Source organism: Triticum aestivum, chromosome 3D, assembly GCF_018294505.1.
Source record: "Triticum aestivum cultivar Chinese Spring chromosome 3D, IWGSC CS RefSeq v2.1, whole genome shotgun sequence".
Lineage (NCBI taxonomy): Eukaryota > Viridiplantae > Streptophyta > Magnoliopsida > Poales > Poaceae > Triticum > Triticum aestivum.
Genome location: NC_057802.1, coordinates 576,183,541 through 576,195,898, shown reverse-complemented (window position 1 = coordinate 576,195,898; position 12,358 = coordinate 576,183,541).

Here is a 12,358-nt window from a genome sequence, read left to right as displayed (position 1 = left end):
CCGACCCCGACCCCGGCCCCGACCCCGGTGCTCGCCCCTGTCCCCGGCGCTCGCCCCCGACCCCGACGCGCCACGCCTCCCTCCTCTGCTAGCTAGGGTTCTTCGGTTAATTTACTTAGGTTTTAGTTAGGGCAGTAGGTTAATTAGGTTATCTATTTAGTTATGAATTTAGCTAGTTTTTTATGAACCGTACGTTTTCAAATAGGACAGAAATTTAGGGTTAAGCAATTGTAGTTAAAAGAAAAGGCAGCATTTAAGCAATTGTCCAAATCAACATCCCTTGTTAAAGCAAATTTAGGTTGGCTGAATTTATATGCAAATTTGAACTGGACATGTGATATGTGGACATGTGATGTTTTGGACATGTCATGTTTGGAATTTGGACATGTCATTTGGACATGTGATGTTTTGGACATGTCATATTTGGAAAATGATGATTATGTGCAGGGTAAATGATCCGAGTGGCCGATGTTATGCCGGAATGTTGATTCATTTCCGTTCCGGTGAATTTCAGGCGTTCTATGTGTCCATTTTTTTAGCAAAGGTCATGCCCAAATTTTCCGTGAATTTTGGCATGATTTGTGCTAGATAGTAGGCATATCGAGTGCTGGGAGTTGCTGGGAAACGACATTCCGGCAAACATAGATTTCTTTTTTATGTCATTTCTCATTTTTTCGTACTTTTAGAATTAAACGAGGAGACTTAATCATAGGAAACATGTCGAACAACGAAGAAAGTGGGCCTTCTGACCAAGATGCAGACGAGATGGATTATGAGGGTGAACAAGAGTACCTCGACTATTTGACTGCTAAGCAAGGTTTGCAGGTCGGCCTCGATGATGGTACTGACGCCGACATCGACACCGACGGCGCCAGCACCGATGGCGGCGCCGAGACCGGCGGGGAAGATACCGGCGGGGATGGTACCGGCGCCGATGCCGCTACCGAAAAGAAGAAGCAGAAGAAGCAGAGGATATGAAAACCTAACAAACTAGGGATTGGACGACTAGTGATCACAAAGATGGCACCTGGCAAGTTTGAGCCATTAGATCCGGAAGAACCTCGCAAGTGCTATGGGAACCAAGTAGGATGCATCCTACGGGAATGCGCGAGCATCAACGATGATGACTTAAGGAGTAAAGAACAAGTGGCTAGACTCTCATGGAGAAGCGGATTATGAACTTAGAGATGACTTCTTTCGCATCCAAAGGGACATTGCGACGATCATCATGAAAGAAGTCGTCGATGAGAAGGGGATGTTCCACTACGGCCCTATATCGCGAGCTGACGTCCGAACTCGCATAGGCATGCAACGTCAAGACCTCACGTCGTTCAAGAAGCTAGGGTCCATCCTCGATGATATGGAAGGATGGAACTTCTAGTGATTTACGATGCCGATGATGATGATATGTGTCGGTTGAACTTGTATACTTTCTGTAGCGATGAAACTTTGTGATGTCCACGGTCCCTGCCGAACTTGCGTAACGCTACTTTGTTTGTTTGGGTACGATGACCTGCGTACCTCTAGTTAATTAGTTTGCGTAGTGTATGTTGCATCTAGTTGCTAATTAACCCTTTCTTTTTCGTGTTGCTCTAATATATATATTTTGTTGCATATGATTGTACATCCTCTTGATGAACATGCATCTCTAACAGGTACCTAGTTTCTTGATGGCGAGATGGCGGTGCTATGTCGTGTACAAAGGGAAGGTTCCGGGGGTGTACAACGAGTGGCCTGAGTGTCAGGCGCAAGTGAATGGGGTCTCGGGCGCCAGCCATAAAGGCTTTAAAAGCAGACAAGAAGGAGAAGCTAGTTACTTGAGGTTCACGCTAGCGCGAGAGAGGACTCGTAACCACCGCCTCATGTACTGCATAGTTTCGCTCTCACTCATAGTGATAGCTCTTCTCGCATATACCATTGTTTAGATGGATGACGTTGTAGTTGCAAGTATTCGAGACTTGCATGTATCGCTATTTTCGAGATGATGACGAGATACCACTTTGTATTGGATGATGATTATGATGAGACTATTTGTATGTATATGCTACGATTACATTTGTGGTCTCGCAGCCATTAGTATGTGTATCATGATGACATTTATATCTGCTAAAGATTCTTGTGTAAAGCTTGTTCAAATACAAAACAATTATGCAAAAAAAAACTACTAAAATTAGCAGTAGCGAGTGGGGAAAAGTTAGCAGCAGCGCCACGATAGCAGTAGCGCGTCTAGAAAACGCGCGCTAGAGCTATTAGCAGTAGCGGGCTTCCACGAAGCGCGCTGCTGCTACACTTGTATAGCAGTAGCGCCGGCGAGCACGCGCTACTGCTACGTGTTAGCTGTAGCGCCTTATTAGTAGCGCCGGTCCCCGCGCTACTGATACACCTAAAATCTGCGCTGCTGCTAGCCTTTTCCCTAGTAGTGGTGCGGTGCCCATCCTCCCGCGAGTAGTCAACTAGTCATGGCGGGATTGAACTGACACAGGTGAAGGAGGTTCAAACCGGCCGCGATCTCTGACAGCGTCGAGCACGGCAGGGTAGGGACGTCCTGTCATGCAAGGAAGTGGTACTATCTAGGTTGCACAAAAAATGGGTAGAAAAAAAACGAAAAAAATAAGCAAAGGTGAGCCAAAAGACGGGCAAATCACATCGAGGGTTAGCTTCAGAGATCTTATGCTCATAGGATGCACTTGTAATATCGGTTGCCGGATCTTTTTTCAACCGTGGATATATGTCACTCAGCACTTCACGACCGCAATTAGGGCACGTCAGGGGGAGAAGCTCGTTGTTAACAGCCTGTGGATTGGAGGAGGAAGAAGCCGCCATGGATGCAGATGCAAGAGCAGTGTGAGGTAAAAGGAGATGGGAGGGCGTGGGGAGGAGAGATAGGCCCGCACGCGCGTAGATAGTACTAAGCAGTAGAGTAAATAAACAGTGCCACGGTCCATGAAAAGGAGAGGCACTGCGCACCGTTGTAACCGAAGTAGCTAGGCCTAATAAATGACGATCGACAGCCTGCGCATGCACTGTAGAAAATTGAAAGAACACCCGCAATACGTTGCTGAATACTTGAGCGCGCATGCATCCCAAGGAGGGCCAATGGCTAGGATACTACTATATGATTGTATGAGCCATATCGATTTTTTCCTAGATTGTTCTTTAACTTTAGCTAGCAGTGAGTGTATGGATTATTGAGAGAATGTTTTGTTTGAAAAATACAGTTTTCATCTGTGATGAATGGTATTAAACCCTTATAACGGCCAGGTCTGATACATTGTGTAATACTGCTAGAAATCCCAAAATATTTCAAACACATTACTCCAAAGACACATAATAGTGCACCAGAAATTTAAAGCCTAGAATTGAGACTTCAACGTTTAAGGTCCTTGCAATTTTAGGTCAATATTTGTGGATGATTGCCCGCTCATCTTTTGTCCTCATGGGAAGACTTCAATGTTATGGCCATACATGTGGTTTCGTAGGTAATCATCGTTGAATTGGTTTGGAAAGGACTGGAAATAAAGATATGCATAAATATCTTTTCCAAATTTTTATATAGCGCAGACGAAAAAAAAAGTAAAAGAGTTAGTGCCATCATATAGTTGACTGATGTCTTCTTTATTCTGCAGACAAATCTGTTGTTTTTTTGTCGCTAGTTTCATTATTTTAACAATCTTTCTAAATTTCTTAAATTTAGTGATATTCATGGATATCTCATTTCCTCATACGAAAATTATTAAAAACCTCTGATAGTAGAACCTACATGTGCAAGACCAAATTATTAAAAACATAAATATTAGAATGATTCTTGCAATTGCACAATAATATACTATTAGCCAAAAGATTAGGTGTGTGCAAACCTTGATGGTAAACCTCAGTCTCTCCCATTGTTTCCCTACAACATATATGGGGTACATTTTGACCATGTTAAGTGAGAGTTGATGTACTATCAGTAAAATATGTCAATAAAAAATAAACACATTGCAGATCAAACAAATTAATTCGAGCCACATGGAAAAGTCAGTTGTCCAAACCAATCATGCTTAAGCACTACTCTCTCCGTTCCATAATGTAAAACGTTTTTTTGACACTATACTAGTACCAAAAAATGTCTTACATTATTGGACAGAGTGGTAGGTAATATATCAGTTGTATATGTTTCTCATGTATTTAGTACAACCAAATCCGATTTATTTCCCACACTAAACATCGTCAATACACATGACCCCTAGAAGATCAAACATCTTCATTTCCCTCTCGTGTTTGCGACAGTTCACTATTCTTGACTATGATGAAGCCCAAAGAACTGTTAGCAGATCGTCGACAGCCAAATCCAATTGATTGTTAGAACTTTGTGAAAAGCTACATCATGAAATCAATGAACTGAAACGAAGCAACACTCGAGGGAAGCATAGCAAGAACATCAAAACCTCACATCCACGTGTGATCTAGATTAAAGCCTGCTTATACTCATAGAACCACTCATGATGCCACTGTCAGGAAACATGGTAGAAAACAAAAAAGTCACCGTATGATCACCCAGGAACACTATGAAGATGTGGTTTGGATCCGATTGTTACCAACTCTCAGTTGCAGCAGAAGAAAAGCCGGTGTAGATCGTACTTGAAGTCCTTCGAACTGTAGATGAACGATACTCGAACTTCTAACGAATGATCCCTCGAACGAAATACCGAAAGAATGGCCTCTCCACAGATTGCAAGCGTATTGTCTTCACGAACCGGCAACGCTTCGTCGTCCAGAGCTAATTGTCGCAAGAGAATTAGACGGAGGATATTAGAACCACACTGGGCTTCTAATTAGGAGGATTAGAGGATCTAACTCTAGCTCTAATTGCAACAACTAGAACTAGACTAGAAAACTAAAGGAGTCTCCAAAAACTTGTGTGTCCAAAAGTGCCCAAACCTTTAGTATATACAGGTTGGAGGGAGAGGGGGGTGCCACACAAGGTGGGGAGTGTCCCCACTTGACCGGCCAAGAGGAGGGGCACTCCCCTTCCAATTGGGCCTCTCCGTATCGTTTCCATGGGGACAAGGGGGCACCACCACTATGGGCCCATGTGGTCCAATTTGCTATCCACCACTTGGCCTTTTAAGGTCGGTTGATATTAAATTAAATATAAAAGCATCCTAACTATTATTAGAGCATTTTGTTATTAATTTAACATCACCGAAAACATTTTTTACGGATATATTATTTATCAATAATATCCAGTATTGCACGATAAACTCCAAAACGCTTCTGGTTCCTCTCGAAACTATTTTGAATATTAGTGAAAATATTTCACAAATATTTTCTCCTTACTCCAATCCTACTAACACTCAGCAGATCGTGATTGCCTCAAGCTTGTGACCCGGTAGGTTCGATAAATCATAGACATGAACAAAACCCCTTTCATTCAATGATCGACATCGATAGCGGAACTGTTGACGTCCATATCGATCCCTAGGAGTACACAAATGAAATTCGAGTGAACCTTTGGTTATCATGTGCTATTTTCTTTGCTTCAGGATACTTTACAAAATCCGAGGTGAGATATATTGGTATCCTCTTGAGTCATACACATGCTCACTATGCCGGTCACCTTGTTACTGATTTGTTCTTCTTTCTTGTTAACATGTTCTGACATCCCCGTGACATAGTCACCTGTGTCTGGCCAGGCGATGATGGATGACATCACATTGAGAGAGCCCTAAGAATATCTTTCCATCATCGGAGGAGCAAATTCCACTCTCAAGCTATCTACTCCCTTGTCAAACTTTCCGATGAACCTGTAAGTTATCGTTATGATCACTGTATTACAGATGACGTTTGAGCAACCACAAAATTCATCGTACGATAAGAAGTGACTACGATACTCTCATGGTCTAAGGAACTAAATCACACATTAATACTCTGTGTTATAAAAATTGACTTATGACGATATTATCTCAAAGTATAACAAACAAGTTTGGGTTGGTTCAATATGATCGTTCTTCTAACGTCATAATCTCAGTGTTATTTTAGGACTATCATTACACTTAACACTATCCTAAGATCTAAAAACATGATCACCAACAACACTTGAGCTAGTCTTAGACACGAGAATAGGAATCTTATTTTACCGTTTAACATTCCACGCATGCATATGAGTTTCCACTGAATCGCATATTCCAGGATCATAACAGTTATAGCATAGAATATAAACTCTTAATTATGAACATAGAAATATAGTAATACAATATTATTGCCTCTAGGGCATATTTTCAACACTGTCATCTTTGTGGCTTCCAAACGAAAGGTGTGGACGGTGTGTCACGCCATGCGTGACAATGCCTAGGTCCACAAGATCAACCCGACCTCTTTGCTCACAATGGACCACATCGTGCAATTCATCAACCTTTGGCTTCAGCTCGAGCACATTCATCTTCTCGAGGATGTGGAGGATGACATCACTTGGAAATTCCTGCTTAATGGTGAGTACTCCGCGGCTTTGGCCTACAAGGCCCAATTCTTCGGGTCAACTCTCACTACCATGAACAAGTATGTTTCGGAAGTCTAGGCCCCTCCCAATGTCATGTTCTTCTCTTGGCTGGATCTTCAAGGAAGGCATTGGATAGCGGACCGTCTACAGAAGAGACGATGGGACAACTGCAGGCTTTGTAACTTGTGCAGGCGCGCCAACGAGACGGCACCCCACCTGTTCTACAAATGTAGATTCACCTTGCAAGTTTGGATATCAGTCAAGGATTGGATAGGCTTGGGAAGCCTCCACATGCACGAATGGGCATCCATGCTCTCCGTCAAGCAATGGTGGTTAAACATGTCGAGACTGGACATTGCGCACGAGAAGGCCATGGCGTCTATGACCATACTTGTTAGTTGGGTTATTTCGAACAAGCGAAATGCCAGAGTGTTGAGAAAGAACTCGACACCTCATTCTACATTCTCAAGAGCATTCAGGAACAGTCGAGGCTTTGGGTCAGGGCGGACGCCAAGCATTTGAGCAATATTATCCTGCACGAGTAGTTGATGATTTAAAATTGATCTGATGGTCTTTGAGTTAAGCCAAACGATGAACATTGTATTTCCCCATATCCTGTTTCAAATTTTTTTTCATCCATTAAATAATTCTACCTTGCTTTCTCATATGCAATTACATCGGTATATATATATATGTGTGTGTGTGTGTGTGTGTGTGTGTGTGTGTGTGTGTGTGTGTGTGTGTGTGTGTGTGTTCTTCTGAATCAACTAGATGATTCCCTTCGCGTTGCTGCGGAAAATATTGCCTAAAATTAGTGTTGTAGTTTCCAATTTGATTCTTGAAAGGATTAGCAAATCAATGAATAAATGATTGTTATTTGACAACAATATACTTAAGAATGATACATGACTAATGGTACATGGGTAAATAAGATCGATCCTCCTACTTATATTATTCAAAGTTTGGACAAGAAACACATCAGAATAGAGGATTATATGGCCATTTACTTGTGGAACCAACCGACTTAAAAGCTCCAATATATAGGCTACCACCTCCGCTTCTCCTGCAAGGGAAGAATACTTCCAAGCTACAAGTAAAATGTCACCAGAAAGCTATAACCCAAGTCTTTACTGTGTGTAATCTCCAACAAAACTCCCGTGTACATGTACTTTGATCCATGCCACAATCAGGAGGTAAAAAACTGTAATTAGCTGGAGGTAAACAAATGTCATTAGTCTGTAGAAAAATTAAGAAACTAATCCACCAATCGGTATATTATATTTACAAAAATGGCATGAAAAGGTGGTGCAAAGCTAAATCAGTTAGAGAAATAGGGATATAAGATAATATAACCAGATACTATGTATATATAGGTGTGGTAGTAAAAAATACGTTTACCGCGCTTCATTTTCCTCATAGTAGGCAACACTGATTGTCCAAGCTGTATGCATACATATTCAAGTAATGTCAAATATTAACAGATAAAAATCGCCAAAAGGAAACTGAAAATCAAGATAAAAGCAACATCCAATATACTTCAGTTTTTCAGAGAAGATACATTTATCTCTCATTAGAATTAATTATATAAGAAGACATGATGAACGACAAACGAGATTATGGATGGCATGCCCTTAAAGCAAACTTCTGCATTTTCACAAAGTAATTTCGTTGGACGTCTTAAGCAATTCACGGCATATAGCGAAGTACTCCCTCCGTTCCTAAATATAAGACCTCTTAGAAATTTCAATACGGAGTACATACAAAGCAAAATGAGTGAATCCACACTAAAATATATCTATATACATCCGTAGTCCATATTGAAATCTCTAAAAGGGCTTATATTTACAAACGGAGGGAGTACTGCTAAATATGATCCTAAAAAGGAAATGGAAGAACATGAGTTGCATCGAGTGGATAATAGCATTTAGCATTGGCTTCCCCAGTGGATCACTAACAAAGTTGATGAAATCTGGGCTTTTAAGCAAACAAAATGTATCATGGAAAATTAGAACAATCTATACACCTTAATTGATTATTTTGGGATATTTCATGTGTACCTAGATAGTCTATACACACTCGTATCTTTGTGATATTTTGAGAAGCTTGTAACGCCAGCAACTCTTCAGTGTGGCTAAGAAAATAAAATGGGCAAAAGTAGCTCGTTAATGTTCAATAAAGTATAAATCGTTGTCTTAAGGGACTATAGTGTTCATAATTTCTGTCCCTGTGAAAAAAGTTCATAATTTCTAGAACACTATTCCGTTTTAGTGATCTGCCATCGACCAAACGAAAGAATCTCCAGAATAATCAATTTATGCATCAGTATACGCTCTTTACCTAAAACCTACATGAAACACTTACACCGAGGGAAGGATGGAGGAGCTATTTTGAAATTTAAATGAAATAGGAAGCGGGCCATCATGATTTGCAGTAACATGTATATGACTCAACTTAGAAACATTAAATTTGCATGTACCTTCAGATTGTAGCGTGTGTGGGAATTAATCTTCAGTAAGAAAATAAAAAGTAGAAACACATTCAGAGTTAGATTGCACCAAGTAACACATCACTTTGAAATTGGTTGATTTGTTTTGTTTACCAGCTAGCATGCAAATGCTCATAATCAATCCACTAGAAGCACAAAAATAGACAGTGACCTCAGTATGTTTTTCAGAAAGCAGCTAGAGAATTTATGATGCCTTTGTGTATACATCAAGATATTTAACAAACATTGATTGAGAGAGGCTATTTACAGATCATGGCACATAGAGCAAAAATGGAAACGGGACAGATTGCTTCTTATTAGTGCAAGACTTGAACGATGAATATCTGCTCATGCATAAATCTAGTGCCTGCATAACATTTATGACACCAAGAGAGGATATACAATACTGGAAAACACCATTTATATTCTCCAAAAATGAATAGTTACATCACCCTGAAAGTTACTAACAAAGATGGGGGAGGAAGGGGAGGCGGTGATACTATACATGGCGTCATAGCGGTGGCAGCTCGAACCCAACGCGGCCGAGATGAAACCCCTGCCAGTATGTGAGGAACGTGTGTCGCGGCTATCCTCCACTTGCCTCGGCGTAGAGCCACCATGCGTCAGACAGCTTCGTCATGTGCCTCATCCCCGCCGGGAAGGGTTTCTTCTTTGGCACCGGTGTTGGCGGATACCATGGTGGATGCACTTGTTGTGAGTCGAGCTGTGGCTATCAATCTGCTGTTGCTAGATTATCACCAAATGAATCAGCAAAGACATAGGAAAAGGTCCAATTTTGGATCCTCCCACCTTTCACACGGATGGAAGGTTCACATGCATAATTTTTTAACTCACGAGGGCAAGAAAAAGGTCCAGTTCTGGATCCTCCCACCTTTCACATGGCCAATGCGAGAAGATGGCATGACCGGCGACTTCTCTAGGCAGAGCGTGGTCGCTCTCCCAGGATCTGCAACTTCTCTGCAATGGTAGGTCCAGGGCGCAGTGTATGTCGTTAACCACTAACCCGGTGGCAAGGGCGCAAGGCTTGAGGTGAGGGCAGAGGTGCTGTGCGCCGCGAGACAACCTGAGCAGAGAAAGAGAGGGATCGGGAGAGGAGGAGTGCAGACAGGATAAGGATGTGGTGAACCGGTGACCCCAATGGCTTACATGCGGCCGGTGGGGCGTTTTTACGGAAGCGGAAGCTACTAGACTGCCTCATTTGTTGGTTACGGAAGCGGAAAAGAGTCGCTCGGTTCGACCAGACATGGATTAGTATAATAAAAGAAAAATCAATGACGCTGCAGATTTGATGTGGAGAAGTGACTAATGAATTGCATAGATGGACAGGTTGTTTGGAAACTGATCGCTCATGTGGCATCATGCCATCATCACGTGGATAGTGTGCATGGAAAGAGAATTGCTAGTAAGGAGGATCAATTTCTTAAGAATGTATGATATTTACGCTCAGGAGCAGCAAGGCGCATTAGATCAGGAGTTCAGGACATAGATTGAAAAGGAGCAGTGTTAGAGTCCGGGGGCAAGGGAGCTAGGGTTTGGAGTTCACAATAGTAGCCACATCAGGCGGCGATTGGAAGGGGAGGAGGTCTAGACAAGGTACCAATTCCGATCTCACCTCACAAACATGCAAGTTTTTCTTGCGGCTACTGTTACTCCAGATTAATCTTCTTGATGCTATTGTCACCTTTAAATTTGTTCATAATATTATTTCTTTCCATTTTACTTCTAAATTTAGCTCATGACATCATGCCCAAAACTACTAATAATATAATTTCTTTCAATTTTACTATTAAATTTCTGAATGAAATAATAAGTTGAACTAGCGTGACTCAGGAACACATCTCATGTTTCAAATTTGCATCCTGAAAAATCCTACCCTCAGTCGGTCCATTGTTCGGCATGTTGTCATTGTTTTTTAGGCCCATCATTCATGTTGAATGGTCATTGCACTTGCAAAGAGTCTTGAGAATGATTATCACATAAGAGACATGTGCTATTCTTTTTCATCTCCCGTTAAAACGCACATGCATGTTTGCTAGAGGTTAAAACCCTGAGATTTATGGACCTGATTGATCAATAGGAAAAATGAAAAACAAACACAAAGATTGGCCGCATAGATCAATCAGTACGAAAGATCTCCCTAAGATCTCCCTCCGGATACTAGTATCGTACATATATCGATCAATAGGAAAAGGGGAAAAAGCTTGTTAGCAACCCTGATTGATGAAGCTCGCCCAAAGAAAAAAGCTCATCTTCGATCGATCTTCCTCCTGCTCAGCTCAGGTGCCGAGGAGGAGAGGAGGGTCGGGGACAAGAGACGAGGGCAGTGAGTGGAAGTGAAGCAGTATGTAGTAGGGGAGTGAGGGAGGGGCACATGTCCCCCAGCCCAGGGTTTCTTTTCACAAGGGGTCACTTTGTGTTTTTGAGCTCCTGACTAGCTAATGCACGATTTCATTTGATCCAAAGCAAAAACAAGCAGACTTATTTTCTTCCCTGTTGGCGACGCTTCCTCGCGGCACCGCTTCTTCTTCTTATCCTCTCAACTCTCTCTTGAGTTTCACTCTTTTCTCTCTCAATAACACAAGGACAAACCAGGAAGAAAACCAGAGATGCACACACACTTCGCCAAAAAGAAAACCAGCAGCCTTTGCCAAAAGGCTTTTCTCCTTGGTCACACGGAGGCTACATCTTGGCTCTAGCCCTCACGGCCTTCTTTCATTACTCAAAGCACTATAGATACACAGAACCAGACTCGCGCCATGCATGCACAATTTAGTTAGTAGCCGAGCCGGTCAAGTCGATCGACGCAGTTACCTACGCGCGGATCTACTCGTGTTAATCTATCTAGCTAGTCATGATGCATATAGATACATGTGCTACTCAATCTGCTCCAGCGTACATGGCCATCTTATTTCCGTGATGTTGTTGCAGAGCCTCTCGACATTTTTCCCTAGTTGTAGTCTACCTGATCACTTTGTTGGCCGAGGACGGTATTCACCGGCCCGACAACGCCTTCCTTCTTGCACTGGGTGACGGGGTACGTACAACATCATCATTTTTCTTACTTACGTGCTTGTTTCTTTCTCGAACATAGCTATGCTAGCCATATATGTATGCCTGGCATGTGTGCATGCACGATGTGTCGTTGTGTAGTCCGTGGCGCTTCTTTTCTTGCCGGCGACCTCCTCCTCCGCCTTTGTCAGAGTCCTCTTTGTCAAGGACATTGAGTTCTGAGGATCCTTCCCCGAGCTGGCTTGCAGCCGATTCCAACGCAACATCATCCTCGGCTTTGTGGCGTGGTTCCTGCAGGCCACGTCGGCCTTCTTACCTTTGCCTGATAGTCGGGTAACCACGGACAAGAGACGAGGGCGGTGAGT